Source organism: Trachinotus anak, unplaced genomic scaffold (genome assembly GCF_046630095.1).
Source record: "Trachinotus anak isolate AG129_WGS33_773 ecotype Australia unplaced genomic scaffold, CSIRO_AGI_Tana_v1 ptg000021l, whole genome shotgun sequence".
In the NCBI taxonomy this organism is placed as follows: domain Eukaryota; kingdom Metazoa; phylum Chordata; class Actinopteri; order Carangiformes; family Carangidae; genus Trachinotus; species Trachinotus anak.
In genome coordinates, this window is record NW_027273872.1 from 6,703,723 (window position 1) to 6,725,079 (window position 21,357).

Below are 21,357 nucleotides of genomic sequence, written 5' to 3' on the forward strand. Positions count from 1 at the left end.
CAGGTTCTGGTGATATGAATGTATCACTTGTTTAATCCAGATAAGCCAGATACAAATACTGTACATATTAGTTTATTTAAAGGAGGATAGAACCCAGGGTTTGCAGAACGTGTTTATTTTGGTTTGCTCAAAGCCTTTGACTACTTAATAGCCTTAACTCTACTAAATGAGCCTAGAAAAAGGTCCTATTTATTGTTAACATTGTTAATGTTAAACCACTTGACTATAAAGGTTATGTGTAATAGGGGACTTGTATCCATGTATCCTATTAATATATGTTTTAGCCAATTATTAGTAGAATATTAATGCATGTAAAATATTCCACATGCTGTGCACACACTTTAACAATTCATTGTCCCACCTGTAGACATCCCTTTCACACCCCTGGGTCATCCCACTTAAAAATTCCTAGACTTGCCTCTGGTGTTCTCCTAGCTCTCAGGGAGTAGTGCTCTCCAAAGTAAGTCATGAAAGTTTGATTGACATGGCAAAAAGCAGGAAAAAGAGAGCCTGTTGAAAAATGAAGATGTAGATAAAGTAACATTATGGATGTGAGCCACTATGCTGGACTGGCACCAAAGGTGCAGATGAAATATGTCAAGACAATATAAGACAATAAGGAAAAACCATGAGAACATTAGTGTGCTAGGCTTTTCCACACTGTGTAGATAACTGTAAAGCCTAATGTCCAGGGACCAGGCAATATCAACAGACACCAAACATACTCAATCCGGATCATTCGCTTGGCTTGGTGGGTGTTACATTTAACAGTTTCCAAAACTGTGTTATAAAAGACATTTCTGAGTGAATTAGCTACCATGAACTCCCAGATGTCTGCACACCACTCCCATGATTTTTTTTTCCTTATCATGAGTTTAATGCCTTATTTGTTGCCCATAATTGCCTTTGCTTCCACATGTAGCCATTCATGGAAAGGCAAAACACTAAAGCACTGAGGAGAAACCAACATTTACATTTTAGGTATTAGGCTTCTGTTCTTGCAAAAGAGCAACTTAGAAATTGCTCACAATGTGAATTTATCATAGTGCTAATTGTCTTCCTCTCAGTACTTTGCAATTCCATTGAACAAGAGGAGTTACATCAGAATTATCTACAGACAAGTCTGCATGAATCCGTTTTTTCCGTCTGTTCGGGCCTGGGGGTTCTTACTTTGCATTCAAGGTCCAGTAAGACATGTTTGATCTTTACAATACAAGTGCCAGTAAAAGTTAAGCCTGAAGATTTAAATTCACTCTAAAATTCATCCTCTCTCCCAAAGAACAATACCTCTATAAGCTCCAACACTTTGTGCACTTCAAAGGCCTTAAAACTGGGGCTTCTTTGTGCTTAAAACAAAGAAGGCGCTGCTTTCTTTCAGGTTTTGGAGGGCAATATCAACAGAAAACCTCTAAAGAATTACAACAGGAACTCCACAGAAAAATTCACCTGGAAAAGTTTTCACTTTTTTTTTTTTTTTTCTTTTTTTTTCAGATTCTACTGCAAAGTTGTTGAAACAAACGACTGTACGGCTCCAGCCTAGACAAAGCTTGTTAAAAGTGCAGAGAGTAAGCGAATGTGCCCCGTCTTATCATCTGCTGCCACTGCACAGATTAGTGCTGAACGGAATAGAAAAAGGTTGCGAAGGAGAAAAAAAGAGAATAAAAGCTGCTCTCTAGTATTAGAACAGACAGTTGCATTAGCTTTCTAATAAGAAGAGACAGAGCAATACTGAGCCCTGAAAAGGGAGAGAGAAGCATTTCCTCGGTCCTCGCAGGGTCCTCCACCCCCCCCTGTTCCCACCCACCCACAGTGCTTTGCTCTCCACCCACATTTTCTTCTCTGTCCTTTCTACTTAAATCAGATAGCGGTGGGTAGCAGGAGAAGCATGTCATAGGTTTAACTCATACAGTATTAATTATACTCCTATCCCCTGACCTCGCTTGTACTGATAATCTACTTCCCACAACCCGGCTCTCCGAATGGAGGCTCTTATCGTCACTAAAGTTGAACCCTTTAGCATCTGCTGCGCCCTGGTGCCATGTGATCTCCTTTGTCCTGTAGGCCCCGATGATTTATGAGGCTTCCCGTTGGTATTCACGGTAATATTCTGGATGCGTCAGACAAGGCGAGGGAAAACTCCTCCTCACTTTTCACTTAGCAGACTGACTGTATTATGGTGATGAGTGTGCAGTTCTCAGATGGTGAATTCATCTGACACACAGTCGCGCCACAGTGCAGCACATTCATAGTGGTGTTAGACCGACTTGCTGTTTATGGTACGGAAGAGCTGATATGTCAGGATATAACGTTCGTCGAAGAGTGTGAACTTGCTACAATGTTTTGTTTTTGCTTTAAGGGAGTTAATGTAATATTTATTGTAAATTTAATTTAAAACATTAATATTCCTATATGAATAATACATCAGACTATTAGGCTAAGTGTATGTGAAATTTAAAGGGATGAAACCACACAGATTTTTTTTTTTTTTTTTTTTTTTTTGGTGAAAATTTCCCTGAAAGACAAGTCCTCTTGTACAGGAACACCTTAATAAAACTCACACAGGTGTACACATTCATCCCCTGTGACCTGCTGGCCACTGAGCAACTCCACTGGAGCTCTTTGGCTTAAGGTCCTTGCACAGGGGCACCTCAGTGGTGGTAATGATAGAGAGGCAAGGTTTTTTTTTTTTCCAAACTCACTGCCCAGACGTATCTGACCAGTCCAAGTCTAAATCCATGTCTGCTCTCATCAGCACCCTGTTGATGATGTCTATAATTTTCTTTAAATTTTCTAAGTGTCAGATCCATGGTGGGAGGCAGGCAGTAGTGGTTTGCATGGCTGTAGAAATGTAAAGGAATGCATAGAAAATAGAAAAAATGCATTGGATATTTAAAAAACAAACGTTTTTCAAAATCCAACTTGAACACTGAAGTGAAGTGAGTGGTTTCTGACCTGCAGTTACCCACTGCGTGTTTTCTCTTCAACAGCAGCTGGTTTTACTGCACCACCTTGTTGACAGCCTTGTTGGTGCTTTGGGATCAGTGCTATTAAATTAATGCTAAAATGCAAATTTGTAAACATGGTAAACATTATACCTGTGTAACATCAGCGTGTTAGAACTGTCCTTGTGAGCATATTAGCATGCTGATGCATTTTGGGCCTCACAGAGCTGCTAGCATTGCTGTTGACCCTTTTTTTTTTTTTTTTTTTTTTTTGGTTTTTGTTTTTTAAACATAACCTAAGTTACATGATTGGGGGAAAATGAAACAAAACAAAACCTCTAGTGTGATGTGCTAAAGAGCCACAAAGCCACAAAGAAACGGCCTCCTCAGTAACTCTGGTATATGGTATGTGCCTGTTCCAAGGACAAACTGGGAACCAGATTTAGCAAAAATGACTGCCATGTGACACAAAGGATGTTGTTTGAAATATGTCCTTGTTGTTGTGTGTTGTGTGTCAGCTGTCCTTCTCAGAGTCATACAGCCCCCCAGCTACATTTGCGGAATCACAAAATGAATAACGGGAAAAAAAACTTTTCAAGAAACGCCCTTCATGTCTCGGGCCCCACATCGAAGGACATAAACTCTGAGGCGCACTCATGTAAAACATACAAGGCCATGCAGTATTCCTCAACAGGATGACCAGTAGCTGTAGGACAACAGGGCTGAGTGATCACAAAGATCTGAGAGCCTTCAATTACTGTCACCACAGGTGTCCACTGGGCTCAGGATGAGAGAAAGTGGAGCAAAGCCACTGTCAGGTCTTGGTGTTAGACATCACATACACCCTGCCAAGGAAGGAAAGGGAGGAATAGTGAGCTGAATCCCAACACCTGGCTCTAATGAGATTGGCATGCACACCCCGCAGCCATTAGCTTCAGCCCAGCCATGTGAAATGTACATTCCTAAAGATGGCAAAACCAACAGGATTAGCCTCCAGTGTCTTTTGTCCACCCACTGTATTTCTTATTGCTGCAGTATTATGTCTACCACACACAATCATCACAACACCAGGCACATAACAGATGAAACACTATGTGTGCGTGTGTTTAAAGCAGAGGGCCCATCCCTATCATTTTGTTAAGGAATGTGGAGGAGTTGACTATTCATGGCCAATTATGCAGAAGAGCTGGCGTGAATTATTTTTGATTGTGTTTTCACTGCTCTTTCTGATTTGTGGTGTGCCTAATGGTGAGTCTGCTTTTTCTCAAGATGCTGTGTTACTCGACATCAAGCAATTAAAACTTTAATTAGGCTGAAATGAGAAACTGTCTCTGATGCTTAATTTCTCATTTACTCATGTAAGAGTCGGGCTATGAAGTTTCATTAAGCTCTATCCAGCAGGACGACCAATATAATGTAGATCTGCTACAAGAGCTGGAGCAACTATCTACAAATTCTTTGATTTATTCGAGCTTTGGAATGAGAAAAAAACATGACAAATGTGGGCATTATGCAGTGGACATTTTATGTATCAATTTGCGTGGATGTCACATCATAGATAGCTATTTTACACTCCTGTTATAATAAATTTGACATTCAGTAATTGTGGTAATGTTTAACAATTTTAATTTCTATGAGAGCACACATGATATGCATAGAAGCAGACAGTTGCTGGCAAATTACTGGACTGGCAACACTGTGTTTGTGCAGCAAGAGAATATCTTCAGAGCCTAAATTCCAGTCTTTCTGGGCATCTGGGTCTTAAACCCAAACCTTCCTAAAGCTTGCCTTTTTCATTTATCTGCTGTGGTGCACCACAATTTACAATAATTTCATAGCTCTCCTTGAATTTCTAAAACCATTAGGAACTTCATGGGGATTTTACCCAATGATTTTGATCCTTGAGATGCTCCAGAAACATCCGACCGTGCTCTTGATTGCCTGGCCACCTTAAGATAAGGGATGTTAAAAATTCAGCCGTGCCATAAAAGCAGTTTCTCAGTTCTTTCTCTATTTTTTTGCTTTTAAATACAGTAACTGCAATGCAAACCAATTATCTACATGAATGTGCCTGCTTTTAACAATGCATCGACCTGAATATTGATGCAGTCCTGTGTATTTGAATTTACATTTCCTCTGTAGGATACTTCGACTGAATACAAAGCAGAGTGGATTCTCTCATTTTTAAGGCTGCTTCTTGAGTCTCAGGTTCAAGGACTGTGCCTACTGTTGCATAGCTTCAAAGATTTTGGGGGGGGGGATGAAAGTGATAATCTGCTTTCGAGTCACTCCCCAACTGTGCTTGCTTCTTAGGCCACACAGACACCCTTGGAATCAAAAATGAGGGTTGCCTTCCTGTTGGTGTCTGCCATTTAACATGCTAAAGTGTTTGCCTCTTAAAACTAAGCAACTGTGTTGCGGGCAAACACCCCAACTGCAGTCTAAAGAGTCAGTCAGCATTCCCGTCTCATATTTGAAATACAGAAACTCAGCATCATGCTTGTCTGTTCCCTCTGCCTCATTCATAATCCCATACTGCCTCACAGATTGGTAGTGTTTTTGTGTGCTGAAATCTGGTCTGCGCTGCATGTCACAGGTGTCATGTCTTCGTGTTATGCGTCTGTGCTCACACTGCATCCAAGACAGGATTCAGGAAATGAAGAATGTAATCTAACTGAAGAGATTAGGTTTATTCTTATTTTTGGGTTTTTTGTGTGTGCTCATTTTACCTGGTGGCACACAAGAACTCGACTGCAAAAACCTCAGCATATCAAAACATTTCAGTGTGACAAACACCCTGAGTGGAGCTTGAATCCTTTAGTAAAAATGAACAGCTTGTAATTCAAGCCTCGAGTAAATACAGCCAAGTCGTGCTGAATTTCAAATAATGCTAAGATTGAAAATTCACAGTTTAATTTTTTTTTTTCTTTTAATGAGCAGACAGGGATTCAGTGTGCTACCAAGACACACACTGGTGATAGTGTGACAGTACAGTGACTGTCCAGACGATCAAACCTGTGACATTTGTTTTATTGAAGAATCTATGTAATCAGGGTCTTGCAGTCTCAGTTCAAACTGAAATCCATATTTTGTCACCCTTTGTTGCCGACTGCATCTGGGAAAGATCTGCATCAGTTGTTATTTAGATTAACCCACCGCTGCAAAACTGCGTAATAAACCAGCTAATACAGAGCAATACTGTTTAACTTTTGGACAAAAAAACAAGTATGATATGAAATAAGTCACTTCAAGCGCTTTGGCTTTGTTTTAAATGGATGGATTCATTTTTGATATGCTTTTTGAATGTTCCAGCAGGTTCATTTTTCTTTGTTTTGCTCAATTTCTGGATGTTGAAGTGATCAAGTAGCCAGTCTTCTTCAAGGAAGGGAAATACAGCACCACTCAGGCTAAAATTAAATGTACAGACACAATCCTACTAATTTCAAATATTATATTCAGAAACCAGAAAAGTTTACTGTAACAACAAGTTGGAGATGAATGGTCTCAAAAACCAGTGATGAAGCAAATATTTCAGTAAATCAGACTTTTATTTGTACTCAGTCATAGTTTCAGGTCACTTAAATGGACCAAACATACAGGTGCAATGGAGCGGCAGCAGTGCAGTCTTGCCTCACAGCGAGAAGGTTATAGGTTTGAACCCAGGGCCTTGGGCTGTTCTGTGTGGAGTTTGCATGTTCTCCCTGTGTCTATGTGGGTTCCCTCCGGGTATTCAGGCTTCCTCCCACAGTCCAAAGACATGCACGTTAAGTTAAATGGTGACTCTAAATTACCCATAGGTGTGAATGTGAGCATGAATGGTTGTCACCCCTGTGATAGACTGCCATACTGTCCAGGGTGTACCCCACTGTGGTCCATTCTCAGCTGGGACTGGCTCCAGCCTCCCCACAACCATGCACGGACAAGTGGTATGATAGATAATGGATGGACGGATGGATGTAGATGCAAAGAATGAGTCATTAATTTGATAAAGCAGAAAGAGGAAGAAATTCAAGCATATACACAAGCTGCTGTCAGTGCAAGTTGATAAACCATGTTAAAAGACAAAGAGATTTAAAGTGGTTACAGGTCTAGAGGGCTTTTTGACTGTTCACTTAATGCAACAAGTTGTTCTTTTTTTAACATGAGAAGTTTATGAGAAGTTTGCCAGAGTTTTTGCCTTACTTTGAATGAAGCTGTCATTGATCCCATACACCTCCAGCAACTGAGTTAAACGATGCTCCTCTCACAGTTAAGCATTCAGACTGCACAAAGTGAGTCATAACATTTTCTGCCTTTAGGTGCAGAGGTAAAATATTAAAACAATAAAGTCCTTTCATGTGTTTTTTTTTTTTTTTTTTTTTTTTTTTTTTTTTTCTTCCTTAAGCTGGGTGAAAACACTCTCCCATCAACTTCTCATGCAGTGAATATTCAGCCAGAAGGAGTATTGCCATATATTTAGCCAACCAAGCTGCCTTGGAGCATATTGTTATTGCCAGCCCTGGCCGAAGGCAGAGAGAATAACAGACATACAAACAGTACTGGGAACAGCCCAGTAAAGTTTCAGTAGAGCAGTTGGAGGTTAATTGTCTTGCTCAGGGGCAACACAGTCACGGATGTTGGTCAGTCTGTTCTCCTTTACATTTTTCATATCAGCCATTCACTGAAGTTCCAGCTGGTAACATAATATCAATTTGTGTTGTTTATGTTTCCATCTGGATTATAAAACACAAAAACGGGTTAGGCGAGTTGTTGACTCTGTATTGTGCTGTTGATAAATGTTGATTGATTTTAGTTGATTTAGCACCTGTACGAGTTGACAATTCCAGTCAAGTCTGTTCAAAACATCTGTTGAAGTTTTTACAACCTAAGCCCATAAACGTCACTAGATCACTGGATGGCACATTTTCCAAGTTTCATTTCTTCCACAACAGCCCTAGCATCGGCTTTATTGTGCAAACATCCTCCCACGTCCATTAGGAGGCTTGGTGTTGTATATTATGAATGGAGAGCGTGCAGCTCTGCCTCTCCCAAATGGATTAGGCTTATTGAGGATGGCCCGTGGTGGTTCATTTTAGCCTACACAGGCATTAACATTTTATTGCATTTTAAGATCATTGTCAGTCACTGCATTGCCAACACATTATCACACTTTCACCTGACAGCCAGCAGCACAAACATAAAAAAAAAACCCCACAACAAAAGATGAGCTATTATAGCTAGATCAGGTTGATTAGACTGAGTGGTGTGTTTGTCGACCTCAATCTTGTGGCAGAGACGGTAACACATTAGCTAGGCTAACATCTTAATTAGCAACCTTTTCTTTTCATCAAGTTAGTATCCACAATGTTGTGCTTTGGATAAACATAGAAATCTAATAAGGATATAAAGGGTCATCATCTCCTTCTCAAGAGGAAACCTCACAATCAACATCAGTAAACATGAGGAAAGAAATATTTCATGTATGTGTGGTAGAGAACACTGGGAAACACTTCCCCCTCACTGCTCTTGAATGTAGCCCTTGCCAGTTCACTAGCTCCACCTCAGGGCTGCTGGTGTTGAAGACATCTGTTAGCTTTGTGGCTTCCACTTACTCCTGCCATTTGCCATGGTCCTCCTCATCCTACATCCCTCCTTCATACTGCAGAGGGATGTAGCCTGACACGCAGAAAGAGGCTGCGTTATGAGGCGTTCACTAGCTGCGGGCAGTGTTTTAGCATGTTTGCCAGAGTATTCCAGTGAGGCTTCCTGGTTGTAGCTCTTTTCATACCTTGGTGATAAAGTACAGCCTGAAAAACTGTTAAATTGTTTTCTTGCATAGGCAGATTGAGGATAATTCTAATTATGTTGTGATACATTGTAGGTCCCCACCTGTTGTTGTTTTTGCCTAGTTTTGTTTTTGTTTTATGTGCTCGCCATATTTCAACACTGTTTAGGCACTGCTTCTTGTAACCATTTTAAAATACTGTGTAGCATTTTATCCAGTTGGTATTTTAGTTCATTCTGTTAAGTTTCTTTTTTCTTTTTTTTCTTCAATATTTTTTCAATTTTTTTAAAAAATTTTTTTCAATTTTTATTTTTTTATTTTTTTTGGGCTGAGTGCCACTGTAGTGAGGACCTTAGGCACTCTGAGTGATGTCCCTTCATAGTTTGCTGTGGTTGAAGGCACTGGGACACACAAGTGGTTCAATTGTTTGCTGTGACTGCACTAGTGGTGAGCACATGATAATACCCCTAGTGTAGCCTGCCACCCCACAGGCCTTAGGCTGTTAGGTTTAGTTTTGGTTTGTTTCTTTGTGTGTGTGTGTGTGTGTGTGTGTGTGTGTGTGTGTGTGTGTGAGAGAGAAATATTTATTTTTTTGCTTGGTATTTATTTCCTGGGGTTTAATTCCCTAGGTAGCGTAGTTGGTTTCCTTTCTGATGCACCCATGAAAAGTATAGTTCTCTCCCATCTTACTCCATCTGTCACAAATGTACATGTAAATATACTCACCATATCTATCTTCTTGTGAGAGAAGATTGCAAGACTGAAAAGAGATGTGGGAAAGAGGCGGTACAGCTTCGATAGGTCACCAGTCTATCAAAGAAAAAAAAAACAAAAAAAAAAATTATAGTTGTTCATTGATAGTTGAATCAGCAAATCAACAGTGTGGGTAATTTATACTCGCCAGATAATCTGAACTTCACTAGAAAGTTCATCACAGGTCATTGTATTGCTTTAAGGATTTTTAAGATCACTGTCCATAATTATGGCCTGAGTGTTTCTGTGGGTATGATTATCTTTCTAGACTCTGCTATAAATACTATAATTTAAAGTTTCCATGTTCTAAATCTAAACTTTTGTGTAGAAAGTAACAAACAGCCCCTCAATCCCAAACTTGTCTGTATGCCTCAATCAGTGCTGAAGATGACAGCTGACCCAACAACAACACAATTGTAGAAAATGATTCAGTATGATTCATGTCGAGGATAAGACAGATATGACAACACACATTTCACAACTTTTTTACGGCTTTCATATTAAGTTTCATTCAACAATAGTTCAATTGGTTGTGTTTTCCATCACCATGGACAGCAAATCCTGTCAACTATAACTTTTTTTTATTGCTGTAGCAAGGTTGTTGTGACAATATGTCTGTGCACATTGTGAGGAGAATATGTGAAATTGGGCTGTCAAGATCACTGAGCCAGAATGATAGCTGTGTTTTTAAAGAGCAGACTGTCTAACAACCAATTTGTAACTGACTGTTGGAACCTTGCCTGTGGTTTGTGTAAAGAGGACATTAAGGGTGTATTCTTTCTGATGCAAGATCATAGATATTGAGCTGAAGTCATGCTCTGTAATTACAACAACCATTAAGTTTTAATTCAGAGGCTGGGTCCTCCAAATGATGCAACCCATGAAGACATATCCATCACAGGACCTGAAGGGCTGACTGAACCTGCACCTCCACCTTAATTAAGACGGACTAAACCTCACACAGAGCAAAACTAATGGTGCATTTAGGCACAAGTCAAACTTTAAATGACGCCAGGTCGTCACACTGTTAACTGAGACAGATTTTATTACACCAGAATTTACAGTTTGAGCCAGAAATGTCGCTTCAACTCTTGATGGACTTGCAAATAGTACACCAGGTTAATGAAAACGTCTCCCTCTGTGATTACCATATCCAGGTTAATAAAAAGAACACAAAGTGCAGTGTAATATTTCAATAGAGGCAAATTGGAAACTGAAAATAAAAAATAATGCGGAAAAGCCCATGCGGGCTCAGTGGTTATCACAGCTGTATTGCTTTTAAATGGGTAAATAGGGACGTAATTTAAGCAAAGTCAAAGAACTGGGACAAAATGAGCAGATATGTGAAAGAGTCATGTTTGCCAGTGACAGATGGCTGCTGAATGTAAACACCAGGTGAATATAATGCAGCTATATATTTCTTCTGACTTTACAAGTCAGTTTGCCTTTTTCACTGAAGACATTTTGACATGTGAGTAGGAAAAGCACAGGTGTCTCCAATAACATTCATGGTAACTCTGTTCCACTATGTTTACCAGTAAGTATGTCAGTGAGCCAGAAAGCACAGTAACATGAATTAGTTACGGCCGTCAGAAGGTCTGTAATGTAACACAGTGACAGTGGTTATGTCCGCAATAGTTTTACTATGGAAATGGTGATTTTTGAGGATCTTGACACCAACGTGCAGCACAGAAGATGATTTTTTTTTTTTTTTATCTTGTTGCCATTCAAGCTCAGTTGGTCTACACCCACTGAACCCATATGTTTTGACTCTTACCTGCTTTATGTGCTATAAAATATGTATGGTATTATAGACTTCAGAAGATCACCATGGACATCGCAGTAGCCTTTGTATTAGATGTATCTCTGGTTTTTACCTGAAGGGTTTTATCTGAAGAGAACATTATGCTCCCCATTTTCATCTTTCAAAGAACTCACATTGTGCATTAATGCAAGGACTGCAAATTGCACTATTAAACTCACTAATTATGTCTGATAGGTTTTTGAAGACTGTAGGAGTCTAGTATTTCAGGAATGTAAGGAAAACCCTAAGAGAAGCGGTCATTAGCAGCAGCCTGTGACTGGGATATTAATTTGTGGGTTTAGAGGGATGGAGACAGATGAAAAACAACAACAAAAATTGCACTGATATTATCCTGTTTTATCTAGTAATATATATTCAAAATTATAGTAGCCCATGGCACACTTTTATTTGAAAAGCTGCGATTGGTAAACTCAGAGAGAAACAGATGCACTTAAATCTGATTCATACTATGCTGGCACATTTACCTCTCTTTTGTTACATTTGTGGCACCCTGGTGGGTCAGCAGTATGTGGTAAGATATTTGGAGGTCAGATTCATTTTATAACTGTTGTTATGGGGTGGGGGGTTAGGGGGCATGAATAACAAAGCAATTATAATAGTTTTTTTAAATTATACTGTTGAACCCCCCAGTTTCAAGGGCCATGGAGAGGTGATTAAAACAGAAAATGACCATGTACAGTAAGACCTTAAACCAGGGTTGTATGGAGCTATAGAATTATGCTTTGTCGTCACAATCTATTAACAGATATTTGGATTTACTAAAATACAGGTATGTGCATCAATGAGACATCAATAACATAATGGGTTCCATCTGAAGGCCGGGCATGAGTGGATTACTGCACAGGAGTATCGAGAACAGGTCAGGGGACCTTTAAGCCAGAGCTAAATTATAGGCAGAGATGTCTAAATCACATCCCTTTGCTCTTGATCCTTTTGAGCCCATTAATAATGGGTATGTGCCAATATGGATTCTGATGCAGTATTGATAACATTTCTACATTTGGTCATTTTAACTACCTAATACAGCTGCTGGGTGCATGGCTAGGCTACAGAAAGTCTGTGCAGAAATGTAGTGAAGCAATTTCAAGTTTGACACAGAATAACTATGTACTTTTAAAGATAAGGCTGAAGATATTCTACCACTTGAATCCAACGAAAAGACCAAAACCATCAATGAATTGATCCTAACAAGAATTGCCTGTGTAGCCCAAGCCTGTCATAGCTTATTAGTCTGTGCCTCAGAGCTGCAGTGTAGCCCAAAAACTGTTAAAAACATATCCATGAGTCACGCTGGTGGTTCATTGACGTGGGCCAATATTTTCCTTCATTAGTTAACATGGGCTCTGCAGATGATTGGATCAATCCCTCATATAGCACATTGTCCTGATGCTGTAAATACTCAGCAGAGCATCCAATAGAGTAGATCAGTGGTCTCCAACAAATAGACTCTGGTTGAGTAATATTTGCTAATATCAACAGTGTCCAACTGCTGTAAGAAGTTAGGCTTGTTTTTAAGTGTATATTTGTGACCTGTTTTTTTTTTTTTTTAATTTATGAGTGCCACTGACAGAACAGGGAATTCAGAAATCACTGACAAACACATTGTTAGTTTTGGTGTTTTCCTTTAATATTTTTGCATGGTGGCTTGATAGCGATGTGAATGATATGTCGGTCTACTTTGACAGGAAGCACTGGGGAACGTTTAGACAACTTTTCTTCATTTCCAGCAGAACAAAATACTGTATTTGAGCTGAACAGCAGCTTTTGAACCAACAGCAGCACTTTACAGCTGTGGTTTATCTGCCAAGTGTCAATGAAAAAGACACAAACTGACTGCGAGTGAAGACATATCTGGCTGCAGGGATAGATGGAATGAACATCTTCAAAGCTTCAATGCTGAGAGATGTTCAGTTCAAACAAAAGCAAACAGACGTGGATGGCTTGTCCCACAAATGAGAGCAGCTACACTGGAACATCTGGTTATTTCCCACTGGATTGCATACCCCCTCCAGAGGCTATTGCTGTGAAATGAAGTAATGAGCAGCCGTATTTTATTTCCTATTTTTTTAATGGTTTGCTGTAACATAAAAAACTTATTGTATAGAAGCAAAAATATTGTCACATTAAAAGTGACAGTTCGGATTATTTGATGTGGGCTTGTGTGAGGTAGTTATCTATAGTCCGTGTATTACCTGGAGTAGTTCAGCGTACTGCCAGCTTGGAGAAGCCGCAGGAGCGCCAGCATAGAAGCTGAGCGATGTCCTGCTGTGGACAGGGTCATCCACAAAAACATGTTTTAGCCACTGAAAAACATGCCCCCCGAATAAAGCTTTGAACCGTTGAACTACCGTATAGCTATGCACAAGCGCAACTACACTGAGCTCTGTCTGACTCAAACAGCTGATCTGCAGAGTAACACAGTGGTTGCACTTGTGTGTAGTAATACAGTAGTTCAACGGTTCACTGTTTAACTGTTGTTCTGAGGGAAAGTGCTTTGATGGCAAGCTAACTCTTCAAAATAAAGTGTGAACACTTAAACTGATATTAGTTCATTTCTGTGGGATTTTTTTCAGAACACTTTTTTGTAGACGTCCACAGCAGCACGTTGCCCTGCTTCTGTGCTGGTGCTCCTGCTGCTTCTCGATGTCAAATAACTATGACTTCAATTTACATTATTACTGCTAATATAACATTTTACCTTACCATCTGTTTTAAACTATTAATATTCAATTAATTTAACTCCAGAATATTGCTTCCTTTTCTGCTATTCATCCTCAGAGACTCAGAAAATATGCAGATAAGATGCCAGTCCCCAAAGGCAATCATTACAAGCAGGGGACATGAGATAAGACGGCAAGGTTTTAATCAACTAGTATTGATTAAACGAGGCAACTAAGAACCTTGCATTACAAGATTGACTCCTTGTTGTAATGATATAGTGACAGGAATAAACTCAGCGTTTTAAAAACAAAGACAGTTTAAACAATGGTACTAGTGGTGTTTGTCACACCAGCTAATGCGTCAACCAGGAGCTGAAGAAAGACTGAATAAATCAAACACAACCCTGGCAGGTGCTTGTCACTTTAATCTCATCAAAAAACCCATCTTGTGTATATTTACATACTGGATCAACAGTTGTATTCAGTAAGATGATGTGGAGGCATTTTTCAGATATGTGTGTCACGTTTGCTCATCGATAATAATAATACATTTTCTCCCCTTTGAAATGAACTCATTATGTGCCCTCAGGCTACCTGGAGGTATTACTCTAATCAAGCCAAATACCTTATGTGTAATTGCCTTCAGCTTCATTCTGAACGGTAAAGTGAACCGTTCCCTCACTTAAGTGCATTAACAGTGTGACCAGAGGTCTTCCAAATAACTGCCCAAGGTTGAGGTTGAAGAACATCCCAGGGTATTAACCTCTATCCTAGCCTGCCTTGTCCCCTCACACTCTTTGGGCAGCCACAATACACCCGTCACAGTACCCTCCAATAGACTGTCTGCATGCAGTGTTGATGGTGAGGAATATGAATGTTTGAAGAAACCCTTTGGCTATCTATGAATTAACCTAGCTCATTTATAGTTGATTGATAAACTGCTCTAAGTTGAAATGGTGATTTGTTTTTTTTTTTCCTTTTTTTTTTTTTTTTTGTTTTTTGGAGAGGTTGTGTTTGCTTTGTATTTACTAAAGTGCTCATTAGAGGCTCTCAGGCATCAATGATCCTTATTTATCAAGAAATCACAGTGATATTGCACGTAGTTATGGTTTTAGAGGCTTTTCAAATAAATGCTGAAATAGAAGGCTAGACACATTTATATAGATTTATATCAAAGAAAGATACTTTTAAAATGGAGTGATGATATTCACTTGGGAAAACCCACAAGTTTTCTTCCCAGAAGAATCACTCACTCATAATTTCTTCGAACAGACTCAAAGTGTGGTTCATCCATAGGTCTAATTACCACTGGGAGAAGTTGTGTTTTCTTAGTCTTTGATCACAAAATTTTATTTGGTGTTTTTTTTATCACCCTTTTAAACTTGAATCTAATTCAAGCACTTGGTGACACCACCTTTAATTTTGAATGGATACATTCATACATTAACTATTGTGAGTTGAGTTGAACTGAGTTAACCAGAAGAGCTCCTGTCCCCACATTTTCTCAGTTGTAGGTGGATGTCCTCAGTGGTGATGATATGATGAATCATATAAGAAACATACATGTTATCAACCCATAAAGTGTTCAACACTAGAGACTGACAGCGTCACATTTTATTCTATTACATTTTTTTATTTTTTGAATATATTTCTGGTATGAATAGCCTTTAATTAAAATGATTACATGAGTCTTATAAATTAAAGTACAAATAGTGCAAAGGTTTCTGCAAACTAAGTTTTCCTGCATTAGGTAAGGCTGTTTGCTGTATGTTGACTCACTGTACTGTAGCGTACACCAACAAAGGTTTCTTCTACTTCACCCAAAAGCATTCAGCAGTAACAAAAGACTCTGTCAAGAGGGATTATCCCTAACCTCATCAAATAAGTATTTTTTCATTCATATACTATCTTTTGTTTGAACTACACGACAAACACTGCCCAAGTGGAAAATTTAGACATGCAGATTTTATGGTGTAACCTAGTTAAGTCTGTTTTTTTTCCATTGATCTGGTAGCTGTTTTTTGGTGAGTTACACACCCTTATTCCCATAAATCTTACATTTAGCTGAGCTTCGTACTGCATTGTATTGATTGTTGGAGATGAATATTTTAGTGACATAGAAATGAATCAGCTAAGTAAATCTGAAGGAAATTTGTGTCTGTGTTCCATGTTTTGCAAGCAAACCTCTGGTTCTGCCCTCTGAATTTGCTCTTGTTATATATGTTATTAGATGTCAACCTTCAAACAATGGGCTGCAAATGGATTAAGTGAAGTGAGAGAGAATGAGACAACCTTTACCATGAGGGGGATTGAACTCCACTTTACATACAAAGCAGCAAATGAATCTATTATTTTTTTTTCCTTATCTTCAGAATGCAGGAGGCCTGTTGTCTATACAATGTCCAGTGAACATTATTTCCTCAAGCGTGCAGTATGAATCCAATTACAAAAGAGTGGACATATGTGCCATAAACTTTCCCCACAAAGCCTGATTCATCAGGAGCAACTCACCACATTTAAAGGTTATCTCTCAACAGCCTTCAAAATCAGAAATGTTCAGTCCATTAGCTGAGAGAGGGAGTAAAGCTGCCCTTTAGGCCAGTGCATCCAATAACATCTGATTTTGCTGTTCATTATTTACCAAGCCGCGATGACTTTCCATTCGAGTTATGGGTTTGAAAGAGGAAACTATCAAAAGGCGGCCTTGAGATAAAATCAGTGTTCAAGTATTTAGAGACATGTTCATCTCCTGCATTGACTGGCTAAAATTCCGCTTTTGTTTCACTGGCCTCCACAGGGCGTTACTGGCAGAGCTGCACCCTGGGCTTAATCGTTCGAATAATTTTCCTCTGAAAATGCCATGGATTTGTGGAGAGACCAAGCTAAAACCCTAAAAAATCAATAATGAATTATGGAAAAATCTAATAATAGCAAAGATGGCTAAAATACAGTGTTTAGTTGTATTGTAATGTAAAAACTGTGCAATAGGATGATGGGTCACATCTGGATGGCTGCTTATATGACAAAGGTACCAGTCTTAAAAAACACAATACATTCAGTTCCTTGATTATAAAAACTTTTAAATATTCAAGTGCCTTATAATCTTTGCATAGAAATATAGAAATATACTAATCCATATCTTAATATCTGCTGTGGAAACATTACTGTAGGTTCAGGTAAATTAATCTAATTAAATCACATCAGGTTTTTGAAACAGCCTGGATAGATGTTGACTCACTGAATCCTTGTTGTAATTATGTGGTCAACGGTCCCTTTAGGACCACAACTTATAATTAAACCATACACTTTATCAGAAAATCAACAAAACCAATAACCAGTCTGCATGATATCTGTGTTTAATATGACATCTGAGACTCTCCTGTAATTGAATGGCAGGGTTTAGTGGCCCATGCCTTAGTCACTGACATTCAATGACAACAAATGCAAACCTGGAATTTTCATGCTGCACACAAACCTCAGAGTGATGCAGAGTATGCCTAAAGTGGGTAATTGTTGTGAAGCGGAGGTTGTCACGTGTCCCAACTTAACCTAAGCTAAAACAACTCTATCTCCTAGAAATTACCTTCATATCCAACTAAACTGCTCTCCCAATTATGCTGTGGTGAAAATGGAATGGCTGGCTGGATCATGTGCAGAGGCAAACGACTGTCACACAAGAGATGAGGTTTGGCAGCTGCAGTCCTGTTTGTGGTTAGGTTTAGGCAACACAAGCACTCAGGTTAAGGTTATGAAACAATGGCTTTGGTTAAATGTAAATAAACTTGTTGTGTCTGAAGTCACTGTGAATTTTTTCTGTATTAAACCAGACACGGTCTGTTCCTGAACTTAAGCAAAATATGTATATTTGCATTACATTTACATTTCTGTTTCTGGTAGACAAATAAAACTCTCATGCTTCAACTCAGGGTTTACTTTTTCAAACCAAGATCACAATGTGTTCTGAGCTTAAAAAGAGTTTTATAACCATTGTTGGAGCAACGTACAAGCAACGGTTGAAAATGATTAACTGTAGATTTGTTCATTGTTAAAATTTTGTAAAAGTAGAGGATGGTGAAAATAGGTTCAAATGTCCTAGGAACATGTCTCAGAAAACACATGACTCTGTTTGAGGGCAGGATATTTAAGAAAGTGACATGTCAGCATAGTTTAGTCATCATTGCAGCAGTAAAATCAGTATGATTATACTAATAAAGTAGTAAGTTAAATTTGAAGTACCTGTCATGTAACTTTACAGAAGGAAAACAATGAAATATAATAAATTAATTAATAAAATGTCCATCAGTTGTTGAAGATTAAAAAAGGAAATCATTCCAGAATTTGATTTATACACATTTAATGATATTCAGGCATTATGTAAATCCCACAAAGCTTGTGTCACTGTTACATTTCTTTCACACAGTCTCAGATGTGTAGAGGCTGGACACAGCCATAAGATAAGCACCTCAAATATTATGCAAACCATTTGAGTACTCCTGAAGTAAATACTGTTGCTGTCAATCTGATAATCTCCAAGTTCTTAGTGTCACAAGAGGTTTTTATGCAATTCAGTTGTAATTTTTATGCCTCCATGCCGGCGACAGCCAGGGCCAGAGGCATATTGTTTTTGAGTTGTCTGTCTGTCTTTAAGTACGTCCTATTCTCATGGACACAATATCTCAGTAACACCTTGAAGGAATTTCTTTCTTTCTTTCTTACACAAGGATGAGCAGATTAGATTTTGGTGGTTGAAGGTCAAGGTCGGTGTGACCTCACAAAACACTTTGTCGCCATTACTCAAGACTTCACACAGCAATTATGAAAAAATTTCACACAAATGGTTCATATTTTATGTGACTGATAAACAGGGATGTTATCTGAAACTAGTCTGAGTCATGGAAGCATACAACTGTGTGGTGGTAATTCTAGTTAGAGGCTTTAGTTTGTGTTACATGGCCTTATACTATATGGAGGAACTGTTATTTTTTCCATTTGCTGTAAAAATAACAGAAACACATCTCTGACACCATAAAAAAACCAAGTATCATGACCTTTACAAAAGTAGCTTGTATTGCAAGGCCACTTCATGTTATACTTAGCAGCCATGTTGCTTGGCCATTACAGTCACTCTCCAGACAAACATGAAACATCTACAGTAATTCCCTGAGTTGCTAAAGTAACTACTACAGTGCATACAGTTGATCAGAAGGTTTGAAAAGGTCCCTGTGTAACACTGATCTTCTGATAAAGAAAAGAAAACATTTGGCAAGCCAGTCACTGTTTTGCAAAGCTCAAAGAACCAAAGGGATATGTGAGGTGAAATTGAACTCCTTGGACCATTACACACTGAAGTAGAACACAGGATCCAATCCATGGGCTTGCCAGGAATACACTCTCACGGTAGGCATTATGCAGGAATTAGGCTTCTGACTGCAAATGACTAAATGGGGAAATCTAATTAAATACAGGATTTGTAAAAGTATCTGTGCTGAGGATTACAAAAGCTCAGCCCTTCTAAATCCACAGAGTGATATTTCTCCAAATGGCAGTTACACAAACCAACGGACAAGGCGGACCTCTCTCAGGAGGCCACCTCTGCTTTTCCTCTAACATTCAGAAAAAATTGTAAAGTTATAGCTTGTCTTACTTGGTCTGTGCCCTTTATGTAAAAAAAAAAAAAAAAAAAAAAAAAATCATCTACTCACTAAAGGTTCAATTATTAACCTTTTTTTTGATGGTGTGAAAGCAAAACCACCCTACAGGTCATTACATTGATGACTAACTTGCACTCCAGATGAAAAAGTTTGAGGGGTGGTGTTAAGACGAAGGGCATCGTAAAGGAGAGACAGTGCTCCTGTGATAAATTGGTGCTCAATGTCTTTTGATGCACTAAAAAGTAACTTTCCCTCTTGGTTTATGAGGCATAGCTGATCAAATTGACTGAACATCCTGGATGATATGACACTTTAACCTTAGACTGTAACCTAGCAACCACAGTGCCCACAAATTCTATTCATTTTACTTTAGCAAATGTAATGAGAGGAAATTATTGCATTTTTCTTCAGTGGATCATAAAAATTGTATTTCAAATTGTATTTTTCCAAACCTTTCACTTCCAACATGTTTCAGTTGGTCACTCCCACAGTGTCTGCTAACACCTAAATTAGAGGTAAAATTAGGCAAATAAAACTTAGGGCAGACAAAGGTTGTGTTCATATTTAAATAGTAAAATGTTTTAGTATTGGCTACAAGTATGGGGCAAGTGTGTGATGCCTGTGTTTTATATAAAAGAAAAAATAACTCAACTTCTTGTTTCCAAAAGTTTAAATACTTCTAATTTATAGTATAGTACAAATACAGTATAATGCAAATATTATTGGTTGTTAGATGTTAGATTTTTTTTAAATAGAGGAAGGCCAGATTTTTTTTTTTTTTTTTTGCGCTACATGCAGGGCAGGAATCTGCTCCAACTCTTACATGATCCAACGCACATATTCGATAACAGCGTGCTTTAGCAGCCGGTGCTCTTCTCACTCTTTTACTGCCATGGCTGCTGCCCAGAGATGGGTGCCGAAACCTGGTATTAAACAGGCCCCATTACTAAATAATTAAAGACTGTATTATCAAAAAGCTCAGGCGTTATCGGCTCTGCTCTTGGTACTGGAGAAATTAAGTTAAGAAAAAGTTAAGAAAATAGATTCCCATAAAAGTTACTTGGCACACTTTATCTCACCAACTCTGTTTCTGATTAAGATATCAGTCTATGATGTATTTTCACTGTTCCCAACCCAGAAGAGAGATCTGTCTCGGAGCTTGTGTGTACGATGGGTGGGGGAAACTCTCTCACACACTGCAGCACTGTGCAGCACACACACAAACACACAGGGGACCCTGCTCTTAGTGACAATGGTGGAAGAAACGAAATGTTCAAAAGTGGGGTTCCTTGGTGGCTCACCTGGTAGAGCGTGAACCATTAAGGCTTAGTCCTAATCGCAGTGGCCCGGGGTTCGGATCTGACCCCGCAGCCCTTTGCCACATGTCATTCCCCCTCTCTCCCCAACTTTCCTGTCTCTCTCTCACTGTCCCTATAAGTAAAGGCCTAAAAACGCCAGAAAAAAAAGTGTGGTTGCACTTCACTAGAGTTAATGTTGACACTATTCGTTGCCACAAGCACTCTGTTGAAACATCAGGTGAATGTCCCTGTCATTGCCCCAGCTGTGTTATGTATGCTAACAACAACCTGGAGCACACACACACACACACACACACACACACACACACACACACACACACACACACACACACACACACACACACAGGTACCTAAATTATACAAACATGGGTTTTTTGACTTAGTAGCAAGGCTGTAGCTACTATAAAAATAAAGCAATGGTAATTCTGTTATTAATTTGTTTT

At 38.9% G+C, this 21,357-nt stretch overlaps 1 long non-coding RNA gene across 2 annotated transcripts in view; it reads left to right on the top strand.

Moving 5' to 3' along the window:
- LOC139606135 (uncharacterized) overlaps positions 1-21,357 on the top strand; it is a 35,082-nt gene that overhangs the window by 1,752 nt on the left and 11,973 nt on the right. Inside the window, exon 3 of one of the 2 annotated variants that reach the window (XR_011684557.1) lies at positions 1,492-17,932. The exons of the other annotated variant lie outside the window; for it this stretch is intronic. This is a non-coding gene — a long non-coding RNA (uncharacterized lncRNA). Of the gene's footprint in view, positions 1-1,491; positions 17,933-21,357 lie in introns of those variants that run through there. 2 annotated transcript variants of the gene reach the window in all.